The sequence below is a fragment of the Canis lupus genome, chromosome 22 (genome assembly GCF_011100685.1).
Source record: "Canis lupus familiaris isolate Mischka breed German Shepherd chromosome 22, alternate assembly UU_Cfam_GSD_1.0, whole genome shotgun sequence".
NCBI classification, from domain to species: domain Eukaryota; kingdom Metazoa; phylum Chordata; class Mammalia; order Carnivora; family Canidae; genus Canis; species Canis lupus.
Window position 1 is genome coordinate 59,884,891 of NC_049243.1, and position 21,750 is coordinate 59,906,640.

The 21,750-nt window shown below is 47.4% G+C and overlaps 1 non-coding gene across 1 annotated transcript in view; it reads left to right on the plus strand.

Moving 5' to 3' along the window:
* The window catches only part of LOC102155469, a 592,200-nt gene that overhangs the window by 374,122 nt on the left and 196,328 nt on the right, over positions 1-21,750 (plus strand). The window contains exon 6 of the transcript XR_005376619.1: positions 11,741-13,805. This is a non-coding gene — a transcript (uncharacterized LOC102155469). The remainder of the gene's footprint in view (positions 1-11,740; positions 13,806-21,750) is intronic.

The window sequence follows — 21,750 nt, forward strand, 5'->3', positions numbered from 1 at the left end:
AGGTGTGGGGTTACTCAACTTCCATTAAAATTTGGGAGCTGGAAGGGACAGGAAAGGCCACCAAGGCGGAGGTCCCCGGCTGGATGCCCCTGCCCTCCAGGGGCACTTGGGGCTGGCGTGGTCTTAGGGAACCCCTGGCATGCAGCAGTGGAAGCAAAGATGCTCAAGGACCCGGCCAGGGTCAGTCCTTACAGATGAGAAACTCGAATCTTAGGAAAGCAAAGACTCCTGAATTATTTCTAGAAACAGCTCTGGAGTGGGAAGGATGGGGAAGGAGATTCACCTTGTCTGAGTGCCCTGCACTTGGCAGACCCTTGGCACACAAGACCCAACCTGAGGTGGGAAGAGGAAGTGAATTTTCACTGTCACACAACTAGGAAGGGAGGGTGTGGGTCTGAACCCATGTGAGCTGTCTCCAAAATGCCTGCTTCTTTCACCAGAAGGAGGCAAGCATCAAGGAAGCTTTGCCCACCCCAATATTTTGCTCAGTACCTGGGCTTGCTTTTAAACTAAGGCAGCCTTTTCCTAAATCCACCAAAGGGATTGGAAGCATGGTGATAAACGATATGTTCAGATATGCTCAGGACATACTGCTTAGTATATCCCCGTGGGAGATTAAAAAATAATCCATGAGGCACTGAGTTGTCCACAGTCAAGCCTTTCTCTAATTCAACATTTTGACTCATCTGGTCACTAATGACAAGTGCTGTAAGAAGACTGGGCACTCACTGTCCCAGTTACTATTGATTCAGCTGCGTGTAACAGTAGGGCTGAACATAAGAGCACATGTCGTAAAGACCCTGACCTTGGTCTGACAGCTGAGCAGTATGAGCACTGCTGTCTACGATTCTCTTGAGTCTTCTTCCTGGCATAGAATGGCTGCTACTTCACCATCATCTCCATGTTATCCATTTTCAAGGCAGGAGAGAGGAGCATGGCCAAGGGGGAAGGAAGATAAAGTGTGGAGCTAGTAACCTCGTACATCATACAAAACATAATGTCACCTGGCCACTCTAGTGGCAGTGGGGCTAGGAATTTTGAGGGTTTGGTTTTCCAGCCTTTATAGCAGAGGAGGGTGGGAACATCTGGGCCCTGATTGAGTCAACCTGCTGTGAAAAGGTGAGCCTTTCCTGCTGTGTGCCAGGTGCCCCTAGAGGTATTGAGGTCATGGTTACCACCATACCAGTCTCTCTCCTAATGAAATTAATAGGAGAGTGCTACATATGTGTATTTTATATGCATAATTTACATTATTATGTATTTCCATGTGACATGATGTATGCACTATATATCATTTGTTTTTCTAAGGAATTCTAGAATATGCTAGGAAGCAGGTGTAATGAGATCATACTCTGAAGACTTTACTTTCTCCACCTTGGTAGGGGCAGTATTCAGCGTGTCTTCTCAAGAAGTGGGTCTCCCCCAGGGGCATCACTCATTAGCTTTTGTGTAAGTCTAGGAAGAGCTCTGGGTCCACAGAGCCAGAGAAAGGCCCTAGGCCTTTCCTACAGCTGTGTGCTCAGCACAGGGCTGTCAGTGCCCTGGTGTGACTGGGCGGGGGCGGGGGGAGGGAGGTTCCCCTTACAGACAGGGGCCTATAAAGTTGGTCCATGACTCCCAGGTGTGGACAATGTAGAAGGTAGCCTAGGAGCAAGTTCAGTGACCACCCCCAGGCGCCATGGACACCTAGCAGGGGTTGAGGGCACAGTGTGGTTTGGACCCAGAGGATACCCTGCCATTCTTCTGGGGGTCTCACTGTGGGACTTCACCCCATGGAGGCTGCTGCATCAGCCCGAGCCGCTCAGCCACCAGAGCAGTGGACAACCCCCCTGCAGCCCCATCAGAGGGCATAGCATCCCACCTAACTGTCCCCTGCCTCCCTTGCCCATCCACTGTCCCCTTCCAGATCCCTCCCCGGCTGCCCACTGGTGACAGGGCCTTGCATGTCCTATGGCTAGAAGTCAAACAGGAGGAGAGAGGGGGACTGTCCTCAGCCGAGGATACACTTGGCTAAACACTAATCTGACATAAATGTGGTCTTCAACCACGAGGGACTGAAGTTCCTGGGTGCCACAGCATTCATCTTCTGCCACCACGCCTGAAGGTGAAAGGCACTTTGCTTCCAAACTTGACTGTTTGTGTATGTTTCCTATATGTGCATCCATTTCTCCTTAGATGCATAAGAAAATGGGGGAAAAAAAAAAAACCTTCCTGGGGAAATCAGCTTCTTTTTGGACTCCAGAGCTCTGTTCTGAATGCATTAAAGTGAAGATCCCCCACTGGAAATTCGAGCAGATCTGTCAAGCAGTCACTTAGGAACACAGTCTAGGGCTCCAGGGCAGTAGGATGAGGCTTGAGGTGCTCACCTGGGTATGAGCGATGGGAAGTTAGGTCACAGATCACCCACCCCATGTCCCTCCCCCTGTGCTGTAACTGATCTGTTGAGGTAGACTGGGTGGAGCCAGGAGCAGCCCCTGGACGGAGGTCTTGTGGGTGGGTTTGGAGGCTGGTCCTGGCTGGCATTCTAGGTGGACCCCAAGTAGAGGGCCCAGTTAGGGCACCTGCATTGTCTGCATTGCTGAATTGTTGAACCACAGAAGCTATATGATAGTACACGTGGTGGTGGTTTTTAGCCACTATGCTTTGGGGTGACCCCACGATGCATGGTTGATGCTAGGCTCTTTTGGAAGAGCCATGAGGTTTTGGGATGCCTGGGTGGCTCAGTGGTTGAGCTTCTGCCTTCGGCTCAGCATGATCCTGGGATCCAGGATCCAGTCCCACATCAGGTTCCCAGCAGGGAGCCTACTTCTCCCTTCTGCCTGTGTCTCTGCCTCTTTCTGTGTCTCTCATGAATAAATAAATAAATCTTAAAAAAAAAAAAAAAGGAAGAGCCGTGGGGTTTTGAGGCCGTGCTTGTGTTAGCCCCTTCTGCAGATGGGGGACACAGCCAGGGGATTACCAGTTTCCCTTCTTGGCCACTGGAGGAAGAACATCCTTCTCTGAAAAACTGAAAAGAGACTCTTGCCTCAGCTAAGAAAGAAACATCTGTGAAATGTACCCAACAAGTTTGAACCACAGATCCCTGAATGCTCAGGAGAATGTGTCCCATTCTTGCTTTTGAAGATCAAAAGGCCAGGTGGAAACAGGGTCCCTTTGAGTCAGCATGTTGTTCTCATGTGGGCCACCTGCTCCCCAGGCCCCAAGCACTTGGACTGCCTCCCACTCCGTCTTCCCAGGAAAAGATCCCTTTGGAGACAGTTTTGGCCTGACGCTGTCACTTCCCCAAACCAGCCCTGCTCTGATTTCTTTCTCAAAATGATTACAGACAAAACTGTTTTCATCATGAATTTAATAAGTTGTATGCCCCTTAAACAAGGGTGCCAGGACCTCAGGTCATATGGCAGTAGGTTATGTGCAGGGGTGCAGGTGGGCCCCTTGGGGCCTTATCAGTAAGAGGTTGATCAGAGTTAGCAGTGCTGACCCCTGACTGAGGATGGCTGGGGCCCCTCTGTGCCGCTAACCTAAATGGGCTGCTTGGTCTACACATTCTGCACTGTTCCTCTTACTGTCTCTGCACAACATACAGCCTGTCCAAAGCTGCTCAGGACAACAGGTATAGTTGCATTAAGAATCTTAATTTGCAGGCAGCCTGGGTGGCTCAGCAGTTTAGTGCTGCCTTCAGCCCAGGGTGTTATCCTGGAGACCTGGGATCGAGTCCCACATCGGGCTCCCCGCATGGAGCCTGCTTCTCCCTCTTCCTGTGTCTCTGCCTCTCTATCTCTGTGTGTGTGTCTCTCATGAATAAATAAATAAAATATTTTTTTTTAAAAGCCAGTTTAAGTAAAAGGGAGCAGCTTTTAAGGACGTGGCTCTTCCCTGAAGCAGAGTGCAGCAAGAGCACCGGTCACACACCCTGTCACCACCCCAGGCAACACCCTGTCCTCTGTCATCTTCAGGCTTCCCTGTGTGTCTCCTTTCCTGTCACAGGCAGATTCCTATGGTCTCTCTGGGCCAACTCCAAATTGCAGAAGTGAATCAACTGGGTGGGTATAAGTCACTGTCCTCCTCTGGCAGATCAGCTGTTTCCAGGGCTTGAGGTTGCCCAGTACCACCTGGTACATGGGTTCTTTTTACCCAAGACTTGGCATAATTACAAGACCTAGAGGGTCATGGCCAGCACCTAATCTCCAAGTCCTCAGAAGTTGACTTTCCATGTCTTGAGAGCAATTGAGAAGAGGGAGAGGTAAGTTGAGGAAAAACAAAAAGCTAACCCAAGCAGGGCATAGACTGACTCCCTAGATGAGGACCCTGGGAAGGCATGGGGTGCTGGTCTGCTCCCGGTTCTTAGAGGTGACGGCAGATGCCTGGGGCCATGCTGGGGGAGGTGTGGCCTTATCATTCTCACATTGCAGTCACATACAGACATCTCTAATTATCTGTATTTTACAAAAATTTTTGTACCGAATTTTGCCCTCCCTCCACCTAAGTTAGATTTTATGATATATAATAGGATTCATTTATTGTTTTTATATGAAAAACAGACTTCGTTTTGAATAAATCCATGTCATGCACTGTTTCCCAAGAGAACTAAGGCAGATTCTTGGCACACAAGGAGCCCTGCCTTTGCCCAAGCTGGGATCTGTGCATGACCCACATGCACCATCCACCAGGCCAGAGTCCCCGCCACTGCCCCATGGAGCTTCCTTCAGCAGCGCCAGGGAGGACAGGTCTCCTGCTGCTGGCTAAGACGCTCATGATTTTAGGTTGTACTGGGGTCTTTCTTAGCTTTTCATGAACTTTGTAAAAAAAATTGTGTGTGGGGGGAATAAGTATGAATGAGTTAAATTGACCTCAAGAGCTAACAAACACTATTTTAGAGAAAAACTGGGAAGTTACCATTCCTTGCTTCAGTCCATGAAAGTGCCAAGCATTATTTGAGGGAAAGTTTACTAAAAGGATGAAGAGAATATATCCACACCTGTAAGCAGAAAAATCCTAGCAACATACTCGACAGCTGTATTACCCCGTCACAGAGGATCCCAGGGAAGGTCCTCGGCACCCTGACGTCAGGGGCGCTGGCCGTGGTCCTGACACTGGGCTGGATTGCTCACCAGTTCTGCAATTGCCACATCACCCCCTCAGGCCTCCCCTGTGAAGATGCGACAGTGTTGATTGGTTTGCCCCAGACGTCCACATTGCAGCTCCCATCATCCCACTGTAATGGTTTCCCCTTCATGTCCTGGGGCCATGACACAGCACGCTTTGGAAGAGAGTATAGATGCTGGACGCTTGTGAAGTGAACATGGCCCTGCCTGGGAGGACTCTCTATGAAGAGATGCTTTGGTACACCCGTCCTTACTACCTGCGCTGCATCTACATTTAGTTCGGCAAATCTCTGACTCTGCCAACAGGGAGATTCAGCTGCATCCATTTACTATCAACTCAATGTTTCCTGCATCCCCCCACACCCTGCATCTTGAGAAGTGGATGATTCATGTGTGGCATCCAGACAAACTCTTGATTAATCCAACATGTGGTTTCCCTGAATAACTCCTTCCCTCATCTTGTTTTAACAGGATGGTTTACTGTTCATTGGCTTGAAAATTTATTTCCTGCTTAAGAGGCAAACATAAATATGCCCTCCTGCCCCAAGAAGTCCCCAATCCTAAAGGAAGATCACAAGGTTACCTTGGTAACCGTGGCTACCAGTGTCCTCACCCCTCTGTCCTGGCTGAGGCCCCTTTATACTCTGACACATGGGAAGGACTGGGCGGGGGGCAGCCATGGCTCACAAACCAGCTGGTAGTGGTCAGACCAGAGTGGAGGGAGAGGACCAAGCCCTGTTCATTTCACAGATGCCTAAAACAGGCACAGAAGCGCTTTCCCCTCAGACTCCTCCCTGCTGCAGCCAGAAGAGATGTGCAAACTAATAGAACTTGGAAGTAGAAGAAATAAGGCTGCAGCTTCTCTGCAGACCCCCTGCAAGCCCCCTGCCACATAAAGCAGCTCTCATTATTCACAGTAGTGGAGTTCTGTAAAGCAGTTGTGAACTCTGAACTACCACTCTTGGGGAGCAACGGGGTCAGGTTCCTGGGAGCCCCTGGTCAAAACATTTTTATAACTGATTGATACATGATGGCACTTTATATATGTTTCTATTTAAAGACACTGAGCACTGGGTGTTATACCATATGTTGGCAAATTGAATTTGAGTTTTTAAAAAAATCTAAAAAAAAAAAAAAAAAACAGGAGAGCCCAACCCACCTTCGAAAAGAATAAGTAAAGACACTGTATTTAATCCACATCATTGACTCATGGAACTCCTAGCCAATGCCCTGTAACTTGTGCCTGAAGGGAGGCTCATCCAGGGCACACACCAAAGCCACGGCACAGTCCTCTTGCACTCTGGACAGTAGGCAGCAGCTCAGCACTGTTGTTAAAACAGTGAAGTTACCAACAAAAAAGCACAAAAATTCGGAAAACGTGGCACCAGAGACCACAAACAGCATGCTTGCTACAGTATGAGGTCTGAGACAAGAGGGCAGAGCTTTGCCTGTTCAACCTCGGTTGGGAACATACACATCAGGTGACTCAGATTGTTCACTGCTCTGCACATGTCAGCCAATGATCATGAAAGCACTGTGGTAAATGACTTTGGTGTTGCAATAAATGTTAACAAGTAGGTGAATTTGCACACGCAGAATCTGTGAAAAATGAGGATTCACTGTATATAATTCCAGGAGATCAGAGAGAATTCTCCGTGTAGGCAGGTAGTAGAGCAGAGTGGTTAAGATATAAGGCTCTGATTCCAACCCCAGTCCTGTTACTGTGGGCTTTGTGACTTTGGGAAAGTAATTCAATTTCTCTGTGCACCAGAGTTGTCCTCTATAAAATAGGATTCATTTATGTGGTTGCCCAGCAGTGTTGTGGTGAGGTTGGGTGGGGTCGTGCATGCAAAGCATGTCTGGCCTGGCACTTCAGTAAAATTAGGTGCAGCTATTATTGTTGACAGCTTCTCATTGCCCTCCCCTGCAAACAGTAAGTCCATCAAAAGGAGCAGAGTCACACCCTGCAATGCCCAGGACTCTACCATGCCCAGGTAGGCATTTACTGGTGACAGCATACACAATAGAGCTACTGGAGCCTCCACTTCGGTACAGGCATAAAGAAAACTGCTCTGTTTCTTATTTATAAATTTTCAGGCTGAAATTTTTCCTATTTGAGATCTGAACTAAATATAGAGTCCATGTCTAAATTTGGTAGGATGAATTTCTCTATTCAGTTGTGAGTCTTTTGGCTGCCACCATCCAGTGCTCCCCACCAAGATTTAATGACACAGACCTTTTGATGCCAGCTGAAATAAGCTGCCCTCTCTCAGGGCTCAAATCTGAGAAAGAAGGAAAGAAAAAGGCTAGACACCATCTGTGAAGAGGAGAGGGAGACAGCGCCGAATGGGGGCAGGGAGGGGTCTCATACCTGATAGCTTACTCTTCTGAAGAAACGTGGGAAACACAGTACAAACCAAGCAATCAAAAACAGCTGTGTATGTTTGATGGGAAGACAACATGGCCTAGGAAAACTCTTTGATTCACTCTAGTAAGAAAAAGGAAATTAATACTAAACACCCTTAGGTAAACCTGCCTTGGAGAGAGAACTAATAATACATTTATTAGAAGTACTTGTCTGTACAATAATATATAAAAGTATATACTATAATAAAAATAATAAAAAAGAGAGGAGGGGCACCTGGGTGGCTCAGTTGGTTGAGCATCCAGCTCTTGGTTTTGGCTCAGGTTGTGATCTTAGGGTCAAGGGATCAAGCCCCATATCTGGCTCTACCCTCAGTGCAGAGCCTGCTTGAGATTCTCTCTCCCTCTGCCTCTGCCCCTCACCCTGATCATTCTCTCTCTCACACACTCTCAGATAAATAAATAAAATCTTTAAAAAGAGAGAGAGAAGAAATGCGGGGCAGGTATGCATTTACATGTAGACTGTTGTGATGGTCTGCAGGAATGCAACTCTTTTCAGATTTCTTCTTTACCATCCAAAATGCCTGCTGGTGCTCTGACCATCAAACCCATGTTCTGAGCAGCAGGATGGAGGGGAGATAGAAAAAAAGCAAGCTCCTTCCCTTTCAAAGAGACTATACAGAGGTCTTATGAGACACATAACTTCTGCCTACATTTCATTTGGAAAACCTTGATCATGTGGCCACATACAGTTGCAAGGGTGTCTGGGAAATACTGTAACACTGGGCCCAGTCAAAAATCCTGGTTCATTTAATTTTCAGTTAAGAGGGAAAGTGGAGATATGGGAGGTAACTCTTAGCCTCTACCCCAGAAGAACCCCTAGCCAGGTGACATATTTCATGGATCCCAGGGGAACTGTGAAAACCCTCCAACCACTTTTGCATCATTGATTATGAGTCTTCATGGGCATTCCAGCAGGGGAAAATAGGAGTGTGACTGTCAGAAAAGTCTCTCTGGTGATGCTGTCTAGGTAAATCAAAGACCCAAATGGTGCAGTGTAACAGTGAGGTGATTGGCCGAACTAGACACTAAATTAACGTAATAGAAACCGGTAAGAAGGTGCAGTGAGGAGACTGGCTGGTTATAAAATTGTTTGCAGGAAAATTACTCCCCAGGAGTCATTAATGTGCTGCCCAGGGTGCAGTATTCCCAAGAGAGGCTGTCCTACCCACACTCTGAGTGTGGGCCCTCCAGGCCCTGCAGAGGGGTGCACTGGCTGCGTGCTGTGAGCCCACTGGGTGCCTCCATGACCTTCACAAACAAACCTGGAGCAAGATATGGAGAGCATCAAGAAAAGCAAGGCATTTTTCCTGAAGTTGGCAGGAAGGGCCGTGTTCAAACTGGGTGGGAAGGCCAAAGGAAAAGAGGGAGGCCATGCCCCTCAGACGAGGGCAGAGCCTGTCCAAATGTGAAAATGCGCAGACCCCCAGCCCCATGACCCCTGGGTCTGCCACCACCTTCCTCTGTGCCCCTGCCCCCGCCCTCCCGATGGAGCTGGCTGGCACCCTTGCTGGCCGGGCCAAGCTCTAGCCCTGGTTAACGCTGCACCTCTGACTCCCCTTTGCCTGGAGGCAGGGCAAGCACACCAGCCTGCTCCCAGCAGCTCTGGGGCCAGGACCGCTGAGGCACAGGGGCAGAGGGCCCATGTGACAGATGCCTATGTCAGTGTACCTTGGCTCTCTTCAAGCGCCCTCCTTGCAGTGCAATCCTTGCATCTGCTGTCCTGAAATTTGCGGATTTTCTTTGAATCTCCATCTGGACACAATCATCACCAAAGTTGTGGAAAGTTAATTAGGGTGAAGAAATATCCACTGATCATCCCCTTCCCCCACCCATCCTGGGTAACTCTGCGTCCTGGGGAGCAGGCCAGCTCAGAGCAAATCGCCAGTTACTAGCCTGGAGGTGGCATCTCCTTAAAGGGCCACCCTGTGAGTCAATCAGCCGTTCGAATTAAGGGAACGGAAAAAGATAGACCCTTCCTCCAGTAAAGTTTCACTAGGTGCCTGATTGCCCATTGGCATTCCTGACATTGTGGAAGTAGAGATGACATGAAGATCAGTAGGGCTGGTTTCTAATCCTCAAAAAATATAGTTTCGCGGGGTGAGAAATAGATACTCAAGAAACGTAAGAGAATGGGGAAAGAGAGGAAGAGGGAGGAAATCCTGAAGGGGCAGGGTCTGAGCACAGAAGTGCCCCGTGTGGATTCTAGTTCAGTCTCTGCCTTGGTCGCCCTGCACCCTCCCTGTTTCTCTGCTCCCTGTTGTGGCCGCCATCCCGCCCCAGCACCCTCATCAGAGGCACCCCGTGAATGTGCAGCGGCCCTGAGCAAATAAATACTTTTGCATTCTCCCCTCTGTGCATCGTAACACATTGTGTCTTGCCTGGATTTGTATCTCAAAGCCTAACAGGGCAAGATCCAGGAGGTGACTTTTTATTCTCTTTCGTGATGACAGATTAATTCCCTCCAATGAATGAACTATAATTTGTTTAACCAACTCTCTACTGTTGACTGAATTTTCTAATTATTTGAAATAAAAAACAATGAATACCATGCATACCTGAGGGACACATTTCTAAGAGTGAAATTGCCTTTAGAAGTTTACAAGCATTTTTTTAAATTGTAATGAGTGTTGCCAAACTGCTCTCTATAGAGGCTGGACCTGGGCAGGGGGTGCGGAGTGAGGGGGTGGGAGGATGCACTCCCACCAGACTATAGAGCGTTCTTGTCTCCACACCCTTGTCAGTACCTTTCCAACCCAAGGGGGCGAGGATGCGTCATTTTAGCCATAATTAGACTTTGCTGGGTGAGGCCGAGCATCTCCTCAAATGCTGACCCATTTATGTTTCCTTTCTGTGACCTGATGACCTGTGGATGCTGAACATATCCATTGAACTGGAAATCTTTCTTTTTTAATTGACTTGTAAGAGGTCTTACATCTTAAGGAAATGAACTTTTCTGTGATCTGATTTACAGATGTGGCTCTGAGTTGCTCCTTTGTTTTTCCATTGTGTTCTCGGGTGGGGATGCCACTCAGAGGTGGCATTGACTGTACACCCAGGTGGCTCAGTCTTTTCTTTCACCAGATTTGGTCAGTTACAAAGACTTTCTTACTTCAATACTGTCCTTTAAAAACTGTCCTGACCGTTATATGATTTCATTTATTACGTCTAAACTTTTGATTTGCTTAAAATTTAACCTGCTCAAAGGTGGGACTGCTGGCTACCCAGGTGTTTCCACATTAGTTAAAATCTACCTTTCTCTCCCCCATTTGAAATGTCACCTTTGTCACATGCCAAATTCCTGTGCATATTTGGGTCTATTCCTAGATTTTTCCAAACCATCATGGATCTGTCTATTCAGATGTTCAGATACTAATGCTGAGATATTTCCATACTGTCTTTATGACACGCTTGTCTCTGTGCTAGGACTGACTACCCTTGTTCCTTTTCTAAAAAGTGATCTTGTTAGCCAGTCTTGGGTGTTTATTTTTCCATATGAATCCAGCATATCTTGTTCTCCCCAACCAAAAAAGAAAATAAAAGAAAAGAAAAAAGAAAAGAAAAAAAGTCCTTTAGTGGGTTTTTACTGGAATAGCATTAAGTGTATAGATTAATTGGGATGTAGGCATCGGATTATGTAAAACAACATACTTTACTTTTCATTGGCTCAAGCTTACTCAGTGCTTTCAGGAGCACTTAAAGTTTTCTCGTGAATTCCTCCCATGTGTTTCATCATTCTGGTTGCTCTAAGTGGGGCCTCTTCGCTATTTCTTCCAGCAGTTCTCGGTGTGCTCTGCCTCTAGGTGGCTGCCTGCTGGGTGCAATGGTGGATCGTTATCCCAGACCTTCTTAAAAACAATGAAAAATTTGCCATCTTTTATTCTTATGCATTTTCCACACGATTGCCCATGCAAACTCCTTCCCTCTCTGGCTGTAGATTCCTGCAGCCCCACCTGAAATGTTTTAATCTTTGTCGTGGTTCTAACCAGGCACTGCAGCTGCTCTGAAAGCATCCATGACACCTGTCTATTCACATCCGCATCCTCGGGCCTGAACAAAGGATGCTCAGGCAGCTACTCTTAGAACCTCTTCTCTGTAGGGGGCAAGGTGTTAGCGTCAGCTTAACCTCCTTTTAAAGGAGGAATGTGAATTTGCCTCCCGAGAAAGTGACTTCTTGACACTTAACCCAATCTTTGATCTTCACTCCACAGGCCTCACCTGCCACCGTGTGCAGTGTCCAGCACAGTGTCCAAGGCAGCATCCAGCATAACGTCCGGCAGAGTGTCCAGCACAGTGGCCCTGAGTTGGCTGCGGCCCAGCTGCCCCTCAACCCAACTTGAACCTGGTCTTGGAGGCACGAGGAGCCATGAACCACCTGGGTCAAAAAACACCACCAAGAAACAAATGCATTTCCTCTGCACCTCCCTTTGCTCATCATCAGGGCAGATGTGCTGCAAGTGCTTTGCATGGGGCAACTGTGCCCCACCCGAGGTCCCTTCCATTTCCACAGTTCCTGGGCCTTCATACTCAATGCCAGTTTTGGGATGAGGTTGCTTCTGTCTGAGTGGGCCCCACACCCTCCAGAAACCCTGGTTTCTCTCATTTTCCACGCTGAGCTCAGCACACTGAGTAGCCTGTCCAGGGTGACCTTTCATTACACAGGGCCCCATCACACATGCCTCTGAGATGCACCACCAGCTCAGGCTAGCTGGCCACCCCCTGCCTTTAGTCTCTGGCCATTTTTTTCTTTTCTTTTCCCTTGTTTATTCAGGAATGCAGAAACAGACTTATCAGACATTGCCTTGAAAGGCATTAATAGGTTAAAGGCAAACCAAACCCAAAGCCAATCCAGGCATCATTTTCTGTGGAGAGGATACAGACATCTCTGGTGCATGGGACTCTCCACCCCTCCCCAAGGGACTGGAAGCACTCCATAGACACCTGCTGCCCCAGATGCCCAAGACCTGATTGCTCCTGAGGCAACTTCCACTTGTGATCACGTTTTCGTGAAGGAAAAACTAGGGAGAAGAATATGGAAGCAGCTCACGGCGTCTGATGGTTCTGTTTGCTGAAGCTAGTCTGGCCTCTTTCAGGACTGAATGCGGATCTAAAGTCATCCCTGCAAGCTGTTTTAGAACAAAATGACAAGCCTCTAAGTAACTAGGTTGCTATAACCAGGTGATTTCAGGTTACTAGAGGCAGTTTGCAGGAAGGTGTTCCTCCCCCAGTGTGAATTCCAGCCTGCAGAAGAGCAGCACTGGGCATGGGGACAGAGGCTAAGGACAAAGAGTTTCCTGAAAATGCCCTTAGAGCAGAAGTCCTGTGGGAAAAGGGAGTGCAGGCCTGGCAGCGTTCGCCTGCCCAGTTGGATGGCCTGTCCTGGGTCAGAGCACCTTCGGCTTTCAGGAAGCTCTGGCCACAGACAGACACATGGCTTTGGGGGACAGGCCCCTGCTGTGGACACCATGCTATTTCTGAGTCTGGACTGGCCACAGAGAATGAGCAGGAGGGACCCGAAAACACACCGAGCTGGAAGTGGCTGCATAACACGGATCAGGGACCTGTTTGTACAAAATGGGTGGTTGTTCAAAGAAATAAATGTCATCAAGACATGTTGGCCGCTACTCAGTGTGAAATTTCTGCACAGTGGGGGGATGTGATTAACGGGATGCCCTGAGCTGTGCCCACAACTGCCCCTGAGATCCGGTTCTGGAAGCAGGACCAGTCAGCCAGACTCGCTGAGCACGTGCTCCCCTGTCTGCTGCCCTCAGTGCTCCCCTGTCTGCTGCCAACTACACACGTGCTCCCCTGTCTGCTGCCAACTCTTCACAGGGCCCTCAGTGCCGAAGGGGAGGGGTCCTTGACCATATTTTGTGATTGACTTCTTCTCCCATTGTCCAGACTAACTTCTTAGGGTTTGAGGTGTGAGAATAGGTGCATCCCCCCAAGGCCGAGTCCTTTCTTTGACTGCTTTAGACAATCTGATCCTTTAGGATGCCTCTTCTCTCCTGCTAAAATCCAGAAGAAATAGGAAAAAAAAAAAAAGTCCTTACTGCCCTGACTAACACAGCTGAATCTTGCTGGCTTCCTTATCAACCTCTCCACCCCAGGAACTATTAACCCTAGATCAACATATCAATTAAGGTCGATTTGGATTGGATTACAAATTGCAATCATCTGAGCGAGAAGGCGGCGGTGTTGGTACTGGAGAGTGTACTGTGCAGCTGAGGATAGAGGGACAAACCAGGGCCTGCCTGAGCGCCTCCTCCGTGTCCTGTAAGTACGGGTGCAGCTTTTAGCTCCCCTTGGAGACAGGGGATGGGCTGTCAACACTGCCAGCGTCAGGGGGCTGTGAGATGTGCTGCTTCTGCTACCGTGGGGCAGTCGCATGAGCTCATGGATGTCTTGGGGGGCGGGGTTTGTCTCCACAATTCACTGTTTTTCTGGTCCTTGAATGTTCTAATATTTCAGAGGAGGAGACCTAGATTCACAGCAGACTTGCTCTGGTGTGCGCAATCTGGTGGAGGCAGCTAGCATCTCATTCTTTTGTTGCATGATTAAAAAGGATGAGGTCTGAACAAGTAGAAGAACTATTGAATTAGGACAATCTGGGTCATAGAAAAAGATGAATCTGCTACAGAGTGAAGAGCTGGAGCAAACCTGGGAACGACATGGACAGGAGGACATGAGGCCCTGTGTGTGCCACGGGGGCTTGGGCCTCAGCGGGGCAGGGCTGCTTGGGGTCCTCGGAGAGGGTAGGCAGAGAGGTGCATAAGTCAACCAATGACTTTGATAAACGATGAATACCGATGAATACCGAGGCAAGGGGCCAATACCGAGACAGCGGTGGTGGGCTGCAGAACTGGCATCCCGGGGTTTGAAAAGTTGGAAGATGAAAGGGCTGGACCTGCGCCGGGCTCTGCTCAGGAACCTTCTGGGGGGCCCAGCGCCAGGGTCCCCACGGCAGGGAGGGTGCCTCTCCCCAGCTTGCACCACACAAATGGCCCAGAGTCATGGTGAGGGAAAACCCTGGTGACCTGGAACTGGCCATTGACTTTTCTATTCTGTAAGTTCCTGTTCTGTTGATGAAATATTTTAAAATATGAAGCTGTTGTTTTTCGATATAAGTGATGATTCCCAGCGTGCTCAAGGTTGTGGTAAAACTGATTCTCTCATACATTGTTGAGGGCATGGATATTTTTAGAAGTGGGTTTGCCATGGATTATCTGTGTCGTCAAAATAACCCTTGACCTACAAATTCCACCCTCAAACATTTATTTCCTAAGGAAAAAAACCTAAATAACATACATGAAAATATACAGGATAATTCATTTGCAATACACAAAGATTGGTAAAATAAATAAATAAGAACTAATAGAGGAATAATTTTTTCAGTTCTGATACATACGCCTGTTGAGAATTTTTTGAAACTATTTAACAATAAGGGCATTTCTATTGACTATAAGATGACCAATGCAAGGTATTGGTATGGATTATACACTTGGATTACTTAGTTAAGAAAAAGTAATTTATGCAAAAAGAAAAACTGAAAGGAAATAAACCGTCTCTTTCTTCATCTTATAATCAGATATAATGATATTTTCTTGTAATTCTTGATATATTTTCAACATGTATTTAGCCTCTTATTTTATGCTTTCTCTGTATTCTACCTTGTGGTAGCAGAATCTCAGCGTCCCCCAAGACTCCCCACCATGAACACACCTGGAGACTTGTGAGTAGGTGAGGTAGCCTCATACGAGACCACGTCTCAGAAGAGAGGGGTCCTCCACTGGCCCTGGAAAGGGGGCTGCCACCTGCAGGCCCCAAGGTGGGGATCAGAGGGCATTCCCTGCCAGCAGGCTGTGGGGGGTCAGTCCTAGAACCTCACCAACCTCAGTTCTCCCAAACCTGCAGCTGGGAAGAGGCCCGGCCTCATGTGGGAGCACAGCCCCAGCCAGCCTTGTGATTTCAGCCAGCTGGGACCCGCACAGAGGACCCTGCTAGCCCCTGTCCAGACTCCTGACATGCGGAGGACCTCACCAGCCCACCTTCAGACTCCTGACCCCAGAGGACCCCACTCACCCACATCCAGACTCCTGACCCAGAGGACCATCTGCTAGCCCACGCCCAGACTCCTGATGCACAGAACCTATGAGAGGGAGATGCGTGTTTGTAAGGAATCAAGTTGGTGGCTTGTCATGCAGTATTACGATAAGAATACACACCTGTCTTATTACCTTTCTTTTAATTTCCTTACTTAGATCGCTTTAGATTTATCATATTTTTTCTGCTGTTTATTTTTCTTCCTATTCTAATTTGGTTGTTACCAACTTGTGCTTTAAGTAGTTATCATGGCTGTTAACACAGGCATAGTTAGCTTAGGGAAGTCAGAACTGGCCTGTACAGCCCGGGTGGCTCAGCGGTTTCGCGCCGCCTTCAACCCAGGGCCTGATCCAGGAGACCTGGGATCGAGTCCCATGTCAGGCTCCCTGCACGGAGCCTGCTTCTCCCTTTGCCTGTGTCTCTGCCTCTCTCAATCTCTCTCTCTCTCTCTCTCAGGAATAAATAAATAAAATATTAAAAAAAAAAAAAAAAAAAAGAACTGGCCTGTAGCTTCACCCGCCATTGACACCGTTACCACTGAGGACACATTAACCACCTCCCTGCCACCCTGCTGTTGCTGTCGCTGGTTTGAATGTGACCTTGAGACCGTGACTGTTTTCTTCCTAAACTCCTCACACACAATTGCTGTTTCACACAGTCCGCGTTGGCTTAGATTTCCCCGCATGTTTACACGGCTCAGTGTCCCCTATCCCATTGCTTATCTCAGACCATGTAACTGGAATCACACTCCTTGTGTGTCACATCAAACCCTCTGTTTGTGCTTTCTGAAAGTGCCTCTGTCCTCCCTCTGCGCTCACAGGGTGGTTTTGCTGGGCAGAGATTTACTCTCGGGACTTGGGGGAAGATAGAATTTCCTGATTTCTGCTGTTGCAAAGAACTTTGCTGTGTGTCCCTCCTGTGAAGGTTGCCTGTCCTTTCTCACTGGGTGCTTCTACAACATCCTGCTGCATTTGTCCTTCGTGGCATTGTCACACTCAATCTATGGAGGGATTTCTTTTTCATTATTAGCCTGTGCACCGCGGGCTTCTTGAGCCTGCAAGGCCATCTTCCATAGTTTCTATTTGGTTCTTGTTTTCCAGTCTTTGTGGCATCTATTTTTTACTCATATTTTAACATTTTTTATATATTCAAACTTATTAAAAGTACTTTGTTTTCTGATTCTGTAATTTTTAATATCTTTAACTCCATTATGCAGTTTTTTCATCCCATTCTCTTTTAAAAATTTCATCTCTGCTGAGATTCCTCATCTGCTCATGAACATTGTTTACCTTTCCTGTTAGTGCCTTTAAAGTGTGAATCATAGTTACTTGAGTTCTTGGTGTCTGATAGTTTGGACACTTGGGTCCTACCTGCCTCTGGTTCTGTCAGCTACTTTGTTTCCTAACAGTGAGTATAGGTTCCCTCCCCCCTTTCTCCCTTCTTTTGTGTGTCTTGCACTTTGTGGTTGAAAGTGAGACCGGTAAGCGTGGGACATGATACCGAGTGAATTATATTTATGCCCCTCTTCCACTTGACCAGTAATGCTAGGATTGAGTCCATCTGGTCAGCAGTTGAATCTGGGATTTGTCGTTGCTGTGCTTACTCTCCCTGCAACCTCCAGTTTCCAATTCCTCTAGCTCTACCTGAGGGTGGGGACTGCTTTGTGAGAGAATCTCTCCTGATGCCCACTTCATTTTCGGTTTCAAGTCTCCAGTGGATCTCCCCTCACTCCCTGCCTCTCCCCGTCGGGGGCTGCCAGACTTGCTCTGTGCACCTCTGAGCCTAGTGTTGGGGGTCAAGGCCTTCTCTGCTTTGGTGCAGACTCGGTCTTGGCAATCACGGCCTTCCTGTGTCTTGGGAGGGGAGCTTTCTCGGTAATGCCACTGGAAACCTCTAGTGAGTCAGGCCCAGGCTGGCTTCCTGCCCCTTCCCTGGAGGTAGAGCCTTTTCCTCTGACCTCCCCGAGCCACGGCAGGTTTTAATCTGTGCCCTGGAAGTGATGAGAGTTTCTGTCCTTTCCCCTGTGGATTATAGCTCCTGTTCTGTGGCTGAGACAAAGCCTGGGAAGGCTCTTTGCTCCAGCCTCCTGCATGAAGGGAGTTCTGTATAGCCTCCGTCCCTACGCTTGGTCTGCAGACTCCCCTTGTGTCCGTGACTCCTGGGGGTTTCGTACTCTTGCGTTACCCCACACTCAGCCATGGGCAGCAGCTGAATCTTTATTACCCCTGCTTCCCTGGGGAGCCGCAGCTTCCATTGATGCTCTGACCCCAGCGAAGCACAGCTCATGTCTCGTCTCTCCTCGGAGGCACCTGTCCTGGGTTCAGGCTGTTGGCTAACCTGAAACCTCAGTGCTCTGGGGGTGCAAGAAAAGGCATATCTGTAGATTACTGGCTTTTTCCCATTTTTCCCATGGTATGAGTAACCCTCCTCCCAGCTTCCTACGTCTGCTGCTCAGCTTCTGGCGGCCACCTGCCACAGTACATCTGACCGATCCCCTCAGATGCCCTTTTCGTCTTTCCCAAACCTTAGCCATTTCAAATACCTCTGTGTTAAATAACAGCCTTTTTCACACTCATGAACATCTCTGAGTAAGTTCCTGGAAAAGGAATTGCCAGATCCCGGGGAAGACACATTTGTAACGTCTGTAATTATCACCAGACTCTCCTCCATGACACTACGGAGTCCACACGCACACCAGCTCTTGTCAATGCAGCGTTACCACACATCCTGCTCTTCGTAAGAAGTGAAAAATGGTGTCTGTGTTATTTTAATTTGCTTTTCTCATATAGTAGTGAGATTGAGCTTTTTTTCATATATTAAAGCTATTTTCATTTTGAACTGTACACTTAAAAATGGTTGAAATAGTAAATTATATGTTATATATTTTCCACAATAGAAAAGCTATTTGCATTCTTTTCTATGAATAAAATATTCATATTTTACCACTTTATAATCAATGTGTTTGCCTAATTTATTTCAGTTGATTTTCCTAGGTTTCTAAGTAGATTATCATATTTTCTGCGAATAAGGACAACACTATATTTCCCTTTAATCCTACTCTGGGGAGTAGGCAATCTCATCTTCCCTTTGGTTTTACCAGGAGTGCTTTCCTGTTCTCACCATTAAGTGCAAAGTTGGCTATTGGTTTGATGTGCACATTCTCTATTAGAAGAAATCTATTTCTGTTCTATTTTCCTAAAAACATGTGTTAATCAAGAATCATTTTGTTTTCCTCAAACAAAATGCCATTGAAATTAAGATTAGTATCGTGTTGAGCTCATGACTTTGTCTCGGGAGGACTAGTTACATAGGTGGCTGATGTTTAACTCCACATGTAAGAGGATTCGGTATTTATCACCATTCCTTGTACATTAGGACGGTCCCATTCTTGAGTCATTTTTTTAGACTCCTCTTCCAGTTAGCAACTATTTGAGTGATTTTTCAGGAGTAATCTGTGGTGGCCTGCTAGACAACAGGTTCTGCCCAGCTCCCAACATCAGAGTCTTATTGTCCTGGCTTTCATGCACCATCCCCTCCAAACCAGCCAGAGGTTTCTCCCTTTCAGGATTTTATAAGCCTCTACAACAACTGCATGTAGAAATTTGTGTGCTTGGAAATCAAATATTTTACTGGGATGTGTCTACTTGTGAGTCTTCCCTTACTGGTTTTCCTTGAAAGTACGGTATTTCACTTAAAACCGAGGATTCAGTTCTTTGCTTAGGGATATGTTCTTACATCACCGTGTTGACCCTTGCAGCTCCTTCACTTTTTCTGAGCTCTTCTTCAGAAATGCCGGTTGTGTGCACTTTTTACCTGCATTGTGTTTGCTCTAAACCTAACACCTTCTCACAGTCCCACTACTTCTGTCCTCTCTACCTCTGCCCTCCCACCACTGATCCACTTTTCTACAGCTGCATCTCTGCTTTTTCTGCCCTGATGCTGCTTGAAAGTTTGCCACAATGCTATCTCTGCTATGGCAGCCTTTCCATAAATGTGCAGCCACATGAAGCCAGTGGGCCCTTGTACCATCTCAGCTTGTAGCTCAAGCTCGTGCATGAGCACGGTGCTTATGTTACATGGAGAGTGCCAGGTTGGGGGGACAAAATCTTCCTCTTTTCCTTGTACTTAATCTTGTTCAGAACTATGCTAGTCTTCTCCCTCACACATAGGGCTTCTCCCATTAGTACAGAAAAACATTTCCATAGATGTCCCAGGAAGCTTTTGTTATGCTTTATCCTGTGCATCCTGTGTATGTATCAGGAGAGGCCTGCCCCAGCTGATGTCTGCCTAGAGACTGCACCGCTCACTGGAAAGCTCACAAAACCTGTTCTCTGCTCTCAAGCTGGTGACATAATGGTTGTGGCAAAGGGGAGGTGCCAGGCAGGTGGGCGAAGCTGTGTGTCAGTGGCCTTTCTTTCTCAGGACAGTTTTGCGGTCATCAGAAGACAGCCAAGTCCAGGTTCTTGACTCATGCTCCTGTCACTTGCATCTGGTAGGATCATTGTATTTTCTGGGAGGATCCTCTGTGTTGGAAAGGATAGAAACAGAAAAAGACCCCACTACCAATACTCCTTTGATAGGCCTACCTTGCTTCTGGCCTTCTGACTGAGGTATTCATATGCTCCTGATTTGGAGCAGGAAGCAGTTCCAAGTGGGAGTTCAGTGTCTGTCCCTCAAACCATGAAACCTCTAGTGTAATTTAGCTCACATTATTCCGCTTGCATTCCATGACCTTGAATTTCTCTTTTCTTAAGAAAATTAAGATTTTTGTTTAATCAAGCAAGCATCAACTGCACTGTAACTAGTAAAAGGTTTTCAGGGCTATGACTTTTTATGACATGTTAGTGTATAACAGACCGATCTTTTTACCAAAATCATCTAGTAAAACATAATAAAGTTGCTTTACAATATGCTTGAAGGAATCAGAGAGCTAGGGCATTGTGCAGATGAGGGGCCGAGACCCTGGGAGAGGGGATTCTTAGGTGAGCTCTGCACTCTGCACTGCTGTAGCTTCAAGGCTTTTCCTGGTTTATAAGCACCATTGGCAAAGAAATGGAAGGTCTCAGCAAATATCAGCAGCTAAGAGGGTGGAGGGCTAAGGAGAGCTTCTGGGGGTTCTGTGGGATTAGTCCTTAAAGCTGCAGATCAAGGTTACCAGGTGGTTGTGGCTGGAAAAGCCAGAACCCAGAGGAATAAGTAGTATAAGAAGTATAGGTTGATCTTCATGTTGATACATTTGCTGAATCTTAGGCCAGAAAGGTGAGAGATGGGACATCTGCACAGATGGAAGCCTCTAGAGGCTGGTAGTCTCCGTGTTTGGGCAACACACTGGAGTTTGGGGCCCACTGATGATGAGGAGGGTAAACACCGTCAATTACTCAGGTCAGCTTCCTCTGGGGAGCTCAGGGGGTCCCTGAACAAGATCCCCCTTGTGAATGGGGGGCCCAAGATAGGTGGGCCTGAAGGACAAACCTGAGCAGCTGTCTGGGCAGATGAAAATGTCTCTGGCAATGAGATGTCTCATGGCATGGTCTCTTTCCAAGCTGCTACCTGTGTTCCTGGTACCACTGGTACCTAAAGCCTAACTTTAGGTCTTGGCTATTGTCCTTACAGATGGCTTATTGAAAGTTGAGCCTAGTTTCCAGAATAATGAGATTTTTTTTTTAAAGCATCCCAGGGTTATCAATGTGAAGCTCACTTAGAATAACTATGAGACTGGCAGCTGCCACAATGTTGCCAAAAGCAAGCCTTTATGAGGTCCTTCTGATAACCTGGTTGCCGACCTCAAACTCTAGAAATACACTCTATGCAAATTTGGAGGAGTTATCCACAAAGGGATTGAGAATTCTTGGCAGTGATTTGAAAGCCATGTGATATAACACCTCACTGCCCCTTCCAGGACAGAGAGGGCTGCATGCAGAGAAGTGGATGACATGAAAGTGGAGGGGAAGCAGAGTCCTGAGCAGGACCAGGACCGATGAGTCACTTGGATGAGTTTTGCTGGTTTCCCAATAGTGATTGTTTATGAGCACATAAATTGGCTCCTACAGTGGGGCTAAATCCTTGATATGCAGTATCTCCTGTAATTGCTACAATACCTCCACGTCGGCCCTACTGG